This window comes from Puma concolor, chromosome A2 (genome assembly GCF_028749965.1).
Source record: "Puma concolor isolate L17-30 chromosome A2, mPumCon1.1.hap2, whole genome shotgun sequence".
NCBI classification, from domain to species: domain Eukaryota; kingdom Metazoa; phylum Chordata; class Mammalia; order Carnivora; family Felidae; genus Puma; species Puma concolor.
This window is the reverse complement of record NC_141668.1, coordinates 71,296,047-71,309,466: the sequence shown is the minus strand read 5'-3', so window position 1 is coordinate 71,309,466 and position 13,420 is coordinate 71,296,047. Positions and strand designations below refer to the sequence as shown.

Sequence of the window (13,420 nt, the reverse complement as noted above, 5' to 3'; positions counted from 1 at the left end):
CCACCTGAAGTTCCTAGCTTTGGCAGGTAGTGGGCATACAATAACCCCCATATTGGAGAGACAGTAATACCAGTTGGTAATGTACAAGCAGTGAAGTCAGGTGAACAGGGGTTCCAATCTCAGCTACATCACTCTGTAGCTGGGGAACTTGGGCAAAGTAGTTAACTTCTTTGAGATTCAGTCCTTTAACTATGGGGATGGCATTTTATCTACTACACAGTGCTAATAAAAAACTTAAAAGAAAAATGTACGTAGAGTTTGATTTCTATTAAGTATCCAATACATGGCAATGGCAAGTGTTTGTTTCATAAGTTTTTTTCTCTGCAATATCTTGAATTCCTTCTTTCAAAAGACATTCCACTTGTCTATTTTTTAGCCAGACTTACAGTCACAATAATTTGCCAGGAAGGCAAAATTGGCAAAAAGGATGGCCATTTCATAAGTAGGTATAATATCATATTTACCTCTATATTTATTTATTTTGAAATTACTGTAGCACTTGATTAAATAAATTCATAAACAGTTACTCAGCATTTATTATGCATCAAACACTGTTGTAGGTGTTGGGAATACAACAGCGAAGAAGACACAGTCTTTGTCCTTCAGTTACTTCCATGTTAATGTGGACAGTGACCTCACAGATATTCAAGAAGCACAACGAAAAACTTAGCTATAAAATGGTGCCAAATCTGCACTGATTAGAAGCCCAAACTCCATTTCTGGGTTTACCACTTAGCTGTTACAGTAAGCTTTGAGGGAGTTCAAGAATGGTTACCCAGATTTTTAACAGCTAGGAATCCAAGAAGCAACGTTGTGGAGGCGAGCTATATGTACGTTTTTTTTCTTCTGGGAAAAAAATAGGGATAAATCAGACCTATGTCTTTGTGTGTAGCAGATGGAGCTGAGCTTTCTCTATTTCTACTTAAATGACCTTAAAGTAGTTGTCTGGGAGTGAAAGTTGTTCAATGTTGGCATGTCAGCAACAGCTCCCAAAACACCGAAGCTCCTCTGTTTGCAGCAACTTAGGTGAGTCCTGCCGATTGTACAGATAGACGGGTTGACCTCCCCAGGCCCCCGGTTTGCCACCCGCCGCTGGGCCGGCGCCACCCCTCCCTTGCGAGACCGGTGCGAAGGCTGCGAGCGGAGGGCCCTCCCGCGGGAGGGGCGCGGGGCGTGGAGGGCGTGGGCGGGGGCGGGGCGAGCCCCGCAGACTGGGTGCTCCGAGGGAGCTGTCAGTGTCAGGCTCGCGGAGAGAGAGGAAGTGCTGGGTCCCGGAGGAGCGCGAGCCGAGCGGCCGGCGCAGCGTGAGACAGCACATCCTGCGCGCGCCGGGCCCGCCGCCCTCTGGAGCCGCTCGAGCCTCGACCCCGCCGCCCCCCGGGGGCCGCTGCCGCGCTCGCTCGGGGAGCCCAGTGCCGCCGCCGAGCGCGTCCAGGTAAACAGGAGGGGGGTGTCGCGCTCTCCCGGCCGCCGCCGCCGCGTCGCCCGTCGACCCTCCCAGCCCCAGGGTCGTCTGCGCGGGTAGCCGGGCAGTAGTTGGGCCGCCGCAGCCGCAGCCGGACCCCTGCCTCGGCCCCCTCCCCAGGCTCCTGCGTGCTCACGCGGCGCCCTAAGGCGGCCAGAGACCCCCCCCCCCCCGCCTCCAGCGACACCCCCTTGCTGCAGTTTCCCCCGGTAGAGCCCAGAGGCGGGGGCAGAGGAGGAGGGGTCGTGGTGTCATCACCTTGTCGCCCACCTCGCGGGCTGGGAGGGGCGTCCCAGTGTGCCCCGCCTCGGTCCGGTCCTGGGCGGCAGAAGGCTAGCGGCGGTGAGATCCGCACCCCTGTGGGCCACCAGCTGACGGCCCCTGGGGGAGGGGAAGCTGCAGAGGGAAGGGAAAGGATGCTGTTTGATTACATTTTCAGCTGTCTGCAGAGCTCTTAGATGCTGTTGCTACCCGCCAAGTCGGAGGGAGCGAATGTACTTCCAGCAGGGCATTAATTAAACACTCACGCAAGAAGATGCCAGTTTCTCTCACTGCTGCAAAAAAGTGTGGTTGGGGGATGTGTTTTCGTAAACACCTTCCTAGCCGCGTGGCTCTCCTACCCCCACTCTGGAATCGCTGTGGCCTTATAAATCTGTGCGTCGTCATCATTAGGGCAGTGATCCTAGCAGCGCTGATGGGAACTGAGTGTGCGAGAGTCTCATGACTTGTGTCTTGGTTAATAAGGTTAAGTGGAAACCCAGGATCAGGACAGGAAATTACTTTGGAAATCGGAGACTCAGCAAAAATGCAGAGGATGGAATATAGTCTATTCTGGCCTCTACCTCATCTAGGTAAGGGGCAAGAACAAATGGCCAGCCATTTTCTTGCCTGGAATGCCTTTCAAGTGTGCACTGTAGACTTATTCTAGTTCAGGGTTGTGAAAAATTGCTCCCAAATATTCCAGATTAGCAGAAAGCATAGCTGACAGTAAGGCATGGGTAACTGCAGAAGACAGCGTATGGCTAATATTAGCACAGCTATGGGTGACGGTCTATGAACATATTTTCACTGTGAAAATTATAGTGAGAGACAACGTTAGGAAATTCGGAATGGAGACTTCAGTGCAAGTTGCATCCTGAGGGTGACGGTGGGAATGTGATTAATACTTCCTCTGATGATTTAAAATGCCAAATTTTGTCCAGAAGTTCTTTGTGTGAGAAACAAAGGCCTTAAACTCTGCTCTTTTGACCATGTTTCTCAATAAAAATATACTCAGTCATCAAAATGTTCTCTTCACGGGAACCAACCTGCCAATGTTTTTTAAGTTCTGAGGATTCAGTGCTCCAAGAGCCATTTTTCTGTAAGATCTTGCAGCATCATCATTAGGACATTAGGACAATATATTTTGGCGCCCAGTAGAGGCTTTGTACAGCCTGTCCAGTCTGGCCCCAGTTTTTGGCCCAGCACATCCCCTATGTCTCTCTTTTTTGTCCTTGTCTTGGGCCTCAGGCACTGATGCACCTGCTTCCTCTCCACTTGGACCTGAAGGATGCAGGCACACAGTGCCCAACTGCAGAGGGATGGCTCAGCCCCTCCACACCCCCAGCCTTTCCTCTTCTACTGAAACATGTCCTGAAGCTCTTTGGTGTTTGAGATCTACATCATCAGGTATAATCACTATTAGGGATATGGACAGAGAAAAAATTTAACCCACAAGAAAGTGAGGCAATTCTTACAGTGGTGGTCCCTGGTGCCTAGTTTCTGACAAACTTCTGAGATTATAAGAAGAAGTCAGGGGCACCTGGGTGGCTCAGTTCCTTACCCTCTGGACTTAGGCTTAGTTCATGATTTCATGGTTTGTGAGTTCGAGCTCCACATTGGGCTGTCTGCTGTCAGCACATAGCCCACTTTGGATCCTCTGTCTCCCTCTCTCTCTGACCCTCCCCCACTTGTGTGTGTGCATGTGTGTGTGTGTATGTGCGTGCACGCACTCTCTTTCTCTTTCTCTGTCTCTTTCTCTCTCTCACAAAAATAAACAAAATTTAAGAGGAAGTCAACCAGCATTTGTGTCTTCATGCTTTATGTCTGAGAGGGCTCTGTCAACTTTCTTACCAGCCCTTCTACTTCCCCAAACATTTCTTCCCAAGTCTACATTTAATAAATAAACCTTTCCTGTTTTTTTTTTTTTTTTTTTTTAATTTTAGTTTAGAGAGAGTGAGAAGGTGTGAGCGCACATGGGGGAGGGGCAGAGAGAGAGAGAGAGAAAGAGAGAGAATCTTAAGCAGGTTCCACACTCAGCACAAGCCCCATGAGGGGCTCAGTCCCACTACCCTGGGATCATGACCTGCACCGAAATCAAGAGTTGGACACTCGGGGTGCCTGGGTGGCTCAGTCTGTTAAGTGTCCGACTTTGGCTCAGGTCATGATCTTGAGGTTCGTGGGTTCAAGCCTCGCATTGGGGTCTGTGCTGATGGCTCAGAGCTTGGAGCCTGCTTCAGATTCTGCATCTGCCTCTCTCTCTGCCCCTCCCCCACTTATGCTCTGTGACTCTCTGTTGCCTAAAAACGAATAAATGTTTAAAAAAATTTTTGAAGGGGCGCCTGGGTGGCTCAGTCGGCTAAGCGTCTGACTTCGGCTCAGGTCATGATCTCCCAGTTCGTGAGTTCGAGCCCCACGTCGGGCTCCGGGCTGACAGCTCGGAGCCTGGAGCCTGCTTCAAATTCTATGTCTCCCTCTCTCTCTGCTCCTCCCCTGCTCACGCTCGGTCTCTCTCTCCTTCAAAAATAAATAAAAACATTAAAAAAAAAATTTTTTTTGAAAAGAGCTGGACACTCAATGGACTGGTGCCCCAATAAGCCTTTTCCTTGACTCCAGCACTGAGTCAGGTAATTTTTGGGGATTCATCTTGGGTACTTCTCTGTCTGGTCTTGTAAAATACATACCAAGTCTTCAAACCATGTCTCTCAACACAGACTGTGCATAGGCTTCATCCAAAGTGATTTACCTAAATGGGCTACTGATTCTTTCCATCACCTGTTTCTTTCTATGACTTAACCTAGCCTCAGATGAAAAGGTCTTTTGCAAAGTTAAGTATATCCTTCATCATTTTGTTTGCCTTACATTTTGCTCTGCCAAGTAAAGCAAAGGTTAATAATACACTGAGCAGTTTCCTAAATGTATTACCTTACCGAAACATTTGCTAAAATGCGTTGAGCACTTGGCCCGGGCATTGGATTTTACGTTACTTCTCCATGTATTAATTTATTTAATCCACAAATATCTTATGAGTTATATATTATTTGTAATCCTATTTTACAGATGAGGAAACAAAGATACAAAGATGCCAACTAACTTTTTTGAAAATTGCTCATCTGATAAATTATAGAGGCAGGATTTGAACCCTAGGCAGTCTGAATCTACTCTTTCATACTACAGAACAATTATATTGGTTAATTTTCATATACTGAATACCAAGCTCTTTTCTCATGTTATTTCGTTTTAATCCTTGTATGAATCCTATGAAATAGATGTTATTGACCATATTTTATAGATGATGTGACTGAGTTCAGTGACATATTCAGGGTTATAGATAATCAATAGCAGATGCAGGGTTCAAATCAGGTCTGTTTGACTCCCAAACCAGAGCTCACCCAGTTTTGCTAGCATCCCCTATCAGAAACAAGAAAAAGCTGAACTTGTCTGTCTCTTTCAGGTTTGCTACCTAACATCCCTATGGACCATTGTCATGTCCTTTAAGCCTCAATGGTGGCCATACTTTTTGTCAGCAGATTGATAACTATGGATGCTATGGCAAACTCAGTGTAGCACTATAGCTCTTCTGAAATCGAGTACCAATTTGGTTCTCTCTCCTTAATGAAATTAGGTAATTACCCGTGATACTTTGTGGATCCCAAGTGCCATGTAAATAGTCATTTCCTTGATCAGGGATCCCTTTTACTAGAAAATGTTGTGACTTCTACACCCCCTATAAAATGTGAGAAAATGCGTTCTTTGGGGAACTTTGCTAGGACAATGAACTTTTAGGGTTCACTTCTTTTGAGAATTAAGTTAATCTGACTCTCATTTTATTTCTTTGAAATTTATAAACTTTTGCCCAGATCCATATAAAAAATATTCCTCTTGATTAAGAACTTTTCATAGATATCCTGGGCTGATTTTCTTTGCTTCCTCTCTACAGAAAGCCTGGCACCAGAATGTCAGAGTGAAGCTTGCATTGGAACATAGACACTACTGTCCAGGTGCAAACCCTGAGGAGCCCACATGTTCATAAGGCATCTCCTGATTCTTTGTTTAGAGGAGGCTTCTTAAATAGGAGTCCTAGGCATTGTGGAGAGCAGGCACATGATGGTGTTCTGGTGGTCACCGAACCCGATAATACTGATGCAAAATTTAATGCATATGTATAGAAATGCAACTTTCTGGTGGCAAGGGGCGGGGTGTGGGATTTGTGACCAAAAAGAGATTAAGAACCACTGGTTCACAGGCACAGTTTAGAAGAGGGGCTAGAAGCTGAGGCCACTGTGCTGAAATGTGTAGAAAACAAGGCAAAACTATCCTATGAGCACCAACCAAGAAAAAAATGTTTGTAGCTACCAGAGCATTGTTGGCATTTTGCTACCAAGGCATTTTGAAGGCAGGGGGTGGGGGGTGGGGTGGTACCAACTTACACTAATGCACGCTGCAACCAAGTGAGATCTTCAAGAATGACAGGAAGCCTTAGAGTTGCTTGCCATCCATTAGGTACTTACCCTGTTCATGTTTAGGTTCATCAAATCATTCTAACAGCCCTGTAAGGCTGACATTCTTATCTTCATTTGACAAACAAAGAATCTGATGCTTGGAAACATGAAGCCACTTTGTCAAGGCCACCTGAAACCAGTTTGTGGGAAAGCTGGATTTCAAATGCAGGTTGGCCAGATTCCAAAGTTTGTTTATTCTGTTCCCATCGTATGTCATTGTTTTTCTATGTGGGATGCCAAAAAATACCGTTTAGTGTAGCTTTTCATTGTGGCAAGACAGAGAGTCCTTCAAGACAGAGAGTCCCCCACGTGCTGATGGGAAAAGCCTAAATGTATTATCAAAAGAGAACAAGAAAATTAGACGTCTCTCAGTGTACTGGAGAATAAGCAAGTCCTGCTTTCCCTTGAGGTGTGCTAAAGCCCCTACATTTAATTCTCAAGTGTCACTAGGTATCAGGCTGAACACAAAATGCATAGCGGTTTACAACGAGGACAGTCCAGAAAGTTGACTTTGCAGGAGTGGATATAAACCAAGACTGTGTTCATTGCAAAGATTAATTTATTTCAAAGCTGAATTCGAAGCTGCTCAGTGTTCTGGGGCTTAGCTGATATAGTGACTGTGTCATGATCCGGAACATTAACTTGGTACTAAATCTTGGGAGCACCTCTGCTTACCAGACAACCTACATACCCTTTAGTTTTTGGTTCTTATCAATCCTGAGATCCTCACAAGCAGCAGTTTTATTTCCAAAATATTACTGAATCCCTCACATTTCTATCCTCACCCATATTTTTACTATACTCTTAAAGAATGACCCATTGTTTTCATTTTTGGGGCACAAACCAGCTAATGCCATCAGTGTGGCAAACACACAAAGCAGAAATTTATGTTGGAGTCAAGGGCATTCTTTATAATAAAGTAATGAGTCTCTGGCACTACACAGGATGATTGCACTTGATCAACAGATCTGCCTGGGAACCAATACCAGTGTGCTTTATTATGCTTCAATTTTTTTTTCTTCTATAACCTGTAAAGAATTTTTAAAAATTCTGCTGCTCTCTTATGCTACACATTTTAAGTTGGCATCTAACTGTTTTCATTGTAAACTTGAAGAATCACAACGAATGTGATTTCCAGAATATTGTAAACTTGGATACTTAAAAATAAAATGATGTAATTCTTTGAATTCAATTACAATCTAAATACTATCTCAATCTCTCTATAAAAAAATACCTGAAGAAGCTCCTCAACAAAAGGGTATTTTTATACCTTGTGGTCAAGCATCACAGTCAGATTTGGGGCTTCAAGTGTCACGGTTTTTTTTTTCCCCTCTGGTAATGGGGAAGAAAGGCTTTTGCAAAAATGGAGGTGGGAAAGGAAGGCCTGAATGATTCTAAATCACAGGCATGTTCTCTGATAGGTCAGTTTCTGGAAAGATTAAAGACAGAATCTTCAGATCTGGAAACTAAAATGTCATTAGTTCTTCTCATGCTTGCACAGTCCTTAGAAACCCTTGATGGGCACCAGGGACACACAATGCCAATTATCAGAGCATGCATTTATTTAGCACAGGTGTTGTATGTTATAGGTCATTGTAGGCAGTGGCCGGGAGTTAGGTCCTTGGCCTTCTGTCTGTGTGGCTCAGACTCAAAATGGGCAGGGCTGGAAGGACCTGCAAAGTCAAGGGTCCCATCTCCTGCCCTGCGGCTGTCTTTCCCCTATGTAGTGATTTACAGAAGAAATTGACTTATTCTAGTGTGTTTTAGATCAGTGTTTCTCAGTCAGGGGTGATTGTCCACCCTAGGGACATTTGGCAATGTCTAGAGGCAATTCTGGTTATCAAAACTGGGGAGAGTGGCTACAGGCATCTAATAGGTGGTGGTCAGGGCTGCCGCTGAATATCCTACAATGCACAGGACAACTCCTGTGACAAAGTATTATCCTGCTCAAAATGTCAATAGACACTCTGTTTTTCTATTGAATATTTCCTGTTGTAATTTAAGTCCATTTCCTTGTTTGGTCTTTTACAACATAAGAGTACAACATCTAAAAGACAGCATAAGACAAAAGAAAGAAGAAGCCAGATATCTCACTTAAGCTATGTGAGTCTCAGTTTCTTCATCTGTGAAATGAGGATAATGATACCTGGCTTGCAAAGTTATTATAAGGATTACAGATAATGAGAAAACAGGGTTCAATACATGTTACACACTCAGTGTGTGGAAGATGCTTCTTATTATCCAGCAGCAATTATATCATTCTCTAGCCTTCTCTTCTCAGGGATATGTGTGATCTTGCCTTCCTTTGAACCAAAGGTATGCTTTAAAAAATTTTTTTTTATATTGAATTGTACTACTTATATGCATGCCTCTTTCCTCCACTACACTCCAGGCTCCCTGAGATACCCTTGTATCTTTCAGCTGAGGGTCTTACACATGGTGGAGGCTCAACAAGCTTTGTTGATCTGAAATACTAGCCAGAATAAATCCCACTTAATTTTCTTTTTATTATAAGATTTAATTCTTTCCCCTTGGATCACTTTAATGTGTTTAGTAAAAACAGTCACTTCCTGAAATGTAGTTTCCATTGCACGTCTGGGCCCAATTTGAATGTAGACTTGGTAATGCCTAGAATTCTGGAATCCTTGCCTTCCTGAATTAGGATCATGTGGAACATTTCTGCTGTGAGAAAGGGATCTTGAAAGGGACAACTTTTCATTCTAGAAATGGCAGGCAGGATGGTTTGAGTCTTCTGTTTCTTTTATGAGCCCCTTGGGCTAATTTTTTGATCTTTGGTTTGGTGTCTTTGGTTTCCTTCCAGTGGAAGAAAGGGAGATTTTGATTCATTTGTCAGATTTCTATTTTATGCTAATGTCTAGAGTGAAGCCAAGAGTAATGTGTATATTTTAAATAGCCCCAATGAGTAAATGGTGACACAGTACTGTATAGACTTTGCCTACCATCAATTTCCCTTTTATTTTTTTTTCAACGTTTTATTTATTTTTGGGACAGAGAGAGACAGAGCATGAACGGGGGAGGGGCAGAGAGAGAGGGAGACACAGAATCGGAAACAGGCTCCAGGCTCTGAGCCATTAGCCCAGAGCCTGACGCAGGGCTCGAACTCACGGAGCGCGAGATCGTGACCTGGCTGAAGTCGGACGCTTAACCGACTGCGCCACCCAGGCGCCCCTCAATTTCCCTTTTAGAATGCAAGCTAGATGGTCTACTCTGACCTGAAATAGTACCCATTTCTTTGTTTAACAAGCAGAAGATTTTAGTAATTGAAATGGGATGAAGTCCACTCCTTTTAAAAGCAATATAGATCCTGTGAGGCACATATGGAAGCCTTTACAAGTTTATCTAGTTGTTGAGTGTTACAGTGAGCCCATGCTTGGAGGATGACCATGGGATTGTGTCTCGGAATCAGCTTGTGGAATTTCAGTAGTTGGTGGTTTGGGTGGCTGGAAAGTTAGTTAGCAGGCCCTGTGGGGGGATGTGTGTTTTGACAGTGTCCCCTTTTAAAATGATGGCACGTCTCCCGTTTCACCGTCTGCCCCACCAGTATCAAAATAGCAAGGGGTTGTGGGAATTGGTGTGTATTTTGTGGAAGAAAGAATAACAAAAAACTTCTCTGCCTGTTTCCTTGAAAAGTGTGACTTTGTTCACTCTCAGAGGGTATAGGTTACCGCTGATTTGGAAAGGTGATCTTCCCTCTTTGAATGCTTTCAGACTCAGAGGAAAGTGAGAATCTATTTACATAAGTTAAAATGCCAAACTAAATCTCCCAATGCAAATACGGACCACCCAGGGACATGGTTTGGGGTTTCCAATACAGATTTTCTTGCTTCCTCTTTTAAGCTTTTTAATATTTTTCAAATGCTGCTGAAAAGTAATTGGCATATCAAACAAGGATGAAATCCCATATCCCTGTAGATTTTGAAGGGGAGAATCATACCCATTTTCTTTGAGAACTCCTTGTTTTAAAAATTAAAAAGTATGAATAGCTAAAATTGAAAGACCAACAAGTTGTAGGTTTTAGTTTAAAATAGATGGAAAAGTCAGGTTGCAAAACAGTTGTAAGGGAAAAGGAAAATACTTTCTTCAAATGTTCCCTTTCCCTAGTACATTCTGCCCAGGCAGAGCCATTTACCTGAGTAAAATGGGCAGAACTTTGCTTTGGGGATAAGCCAGGGAATTGGAAGGATCACCTCTTAACATTGCCAATACCACCTCTGCCTTCCCCAACCCTGGACAGGTACATCGGGGCAGCACACGGAAAGAGTATTTTCTAAACTCTCTGGGGGAAGATTCAGAATGAAAGTTGCTTTAACCAGGACACATGTTCTGGTGACCGTGTGGTTAATAACGACAATTAGTGCTTTCTTAGTCTCTATGCCTGTTAAAGAAAAAGTTATTCATACACTTGTTAAAGAAATGGTAAGGCAGGCTTTTTTTCAGGGGGACTATTCTGATAGATGTCTAGACCCCTGCACTGGAGGTTTGCAGTAGGGGAGAGAGATTGGGATCAGCTCTGAATACACTAAGGAAAAGTGGGATTTATAGCCAAGGAGTCAGGGTGGGGGTCAGTAGATGGAAAATTACTAAAAGGAAACATCCAGGGTAAGGGGAGTGGAATCAGGATAAGCCAACCTAACAGGATTCTTGCTGAAGGCAGGCGAGGTGATCAGACACCACTTGGAAGATGGAAGGGGATGAGGAACTTCATCAGATATCAGTTTGATATTGGTGATCAGATATTGAGGGTGGAGGATTCTGGCTAAACTGACTTAGCAGGACTTTTGCTAAAATGGGACTCTTGAGAGCATGCCAAGGGATTGAGGCCAAGTTAAAAAAGAGCTTGGAGGAGACTGACTATCATTTGGTCAAGGAGAGAATCCTTGGCACACCCTCTCAGTGGGCATTCCATAGCGAAGTGCAGGTGGGGATGATAAAAAGGGGGTACTTGCAGTTACCAACACTAAATCCAAAGGTGGAGAGCAATGAGAATGCTGGATCATTGGAGTGGATTTGGGCCACAGGAGTGTATTTATCGGGTTAGGTTGCATCACAATGCAGTAACAAACAACCACCAAGCATCAGCAGAGTAACCCAACAGAAGATTTTTCTTGCTCATGTTACATGTCAGGTGTGAGCCAACAAGGGGCCCCATTCACCAGACCCACTCAGAGACCCATGCTGAGAGAGGCTTCATCTTGGTATATATTGCCCCAATCTCATACATGGTCACTGACTGAAGCAAATCAGATGGCCCTGTCTGGCTACCAAGGAGTTGTTAGGTAGAGTTTCAGAGTGGGGGGACAGGAATTTTTGTGATTAACCTAAATGACTATTAAAGGAGTGAACTTCCCTGGGTTCTGCCTATTCCTGCTGCTAACCACAGTTTCCTAAAGGCATCCCTAGGAAGCTCACTGACATGCAACCCACATGTGGTGGTTTCAGTATTCAACTTTAGTTGTACCTGAAAGAATGCTCTTATAGAGTATGAAATTCATTAGAATGATTTTAGCCTCATGAGTAATAACAGCATCCTGGAATTAGTGAGCTTCCAAATCTAGATTTTACTAATAATGAATAATGAGTACGACTGAATGCTTTGTGGGTGCATGAAAATGAACAAGGTATAGACCTTAGGGACTATGGGACTGATGTCTAATCAGGGAAAAATAGAAAAGTTTAATATATATAACATGTGGCTGTGTGTTACCACATACCTCACATGAGATAAAACATGGTAAATACCTAATAGAGGAATAACAAAGTTCAAAGAAAGGAAGTGATTAATAACTAATCACTTCTTTGAATAATCACTTCTTTGAATTTTCAAGCTCACCAGACACCAATGTCAACTAGGCAAAATCATTAATATTTTATCTTCATCTTTATTTTTTGTTCTTGGGTCTGATCTGATCTGATCCCAAAACAAATCACAACAGTGGTCAAGAGGCAGTATGAGATCCTGGCCTCTGCAGCTGGAGTTCAAATCTCCGCATTGCCCATTACTATCTGTGTGACCTTGACAAGTTATTTGGCTTCCCTGTATCTCATTTTCTCCATCTATTAAACAGGAGTGATAATAATAGAGCCACTTCCTAATATTGTGGTGAGTCTGAAAGAATAAATCCTACTTAATTTTCCATTTCTTATATGATTTAATTTTTTTTTCCCCTGGATCATTTTGATGTGTTCAGTACAAACATTTGACTTCCTGAATGTGTCATCCGTTAGGTCTCTGGGCCCCAAATGAATGTGGGCTTGGTAATACTTAGGATTCTGGAAGCCTTGCCTTCTGAATCAGGATCCTATTGAACATTTTTGTCTATGCCCAACAGAGCAGTGCTGGGTTCTGGGTGAGTACAACATAAGGGTCAGCCTGCATTTTCCCTGGCTTGTGAGGCAACCTTAGTCTAGAGACTGTTGTTTAGAGTATCAAGTTGGCTTCCATTCTTATCTTGGAATTCAGGTCTGCTGAGGACACATTTCCTAGCCTCCTTCTATCCCCAGCATTTCAAAGCAATGTGAAATTAAAATCTACTGTGATACAAATCCATTGTGGCTAAATCATGCAAGCATTCTGTGTGTCCAGAAAATTAAAAGGTGCAGGAGCTCAAGACTCATACCACAGGTAAAGGTTTAAAGAGCTAGAGGCTGGTTGTGATGGAGAGGAGGCTGTGTGGCTCATCTTGGCAGATGTACACCTTTTCTCTCCTCTGTGGGTTTTTTTTTTTTTTATCTTCCCTTCCCCCACCATTCCTTGAGTACAGTGTGAATGAACTTGACTGGATGCTGCAGAAAGCCTGTGGGTTGTAAGCAGGTGAAAGTGTGGGCACAAGGACTCTATTTTTGGGAAGTAAGTATGAGGGACACCTCTCTAGCCCAAACTTCCAGGGAAAAGGAAAGTTCATATCAATATAATGCAGAACCTTTGATTGACTCAAGTTAAAAAAAAAAAAAAAAAAAGAAAAGAAAAGAAAAGAAAAAAAGACTGGGCTACCTTTATGGTAGTGAGAGTTCAAGCATGTCACCAGGAAGTGAGGATTTTCTGTGAAGGGATTATTCTACCAATGAGAGGCCAGACCTGGATTTAGTAATCTCCGTGTTATTTTTTCTCCGGATTTAAGAACCTGTGATTTTATGTACTAGAGAGAGCTTTGCATCACTCTTATCTCTGGCCAGG

General features: G+C 43.5%; 1 protein-coding gene across 4 annotated transcripts in view; it reads left to right on the top strand.

The window, feature by feature from the left end:
• Nucleotides 1-1,224: 1,224 nt before the first annotated feature.
• The window catches only part of DYNC1I1 (dynein cytoplasmic 1 intermediate chain 1), a 321,789-nt gene continuing 309,593 nt past the window's right edge, over nt 1,225-13,420 (top strand). For 2 of the 4 annotated variants that reach the window (XM_086695920.1, XM_086695909.1), the window contains exon 1: nt 1,225-1,435. The gene's annotated coding sequence lies outside the window, so the exon portion shown is untranslated. The remainder of the gene's footprint in view (nt 1,436-13,420) is intronic. The other 2 variants (XM_086695921.1, XM_086695917.1) reach the window with 1 other exon arrangement.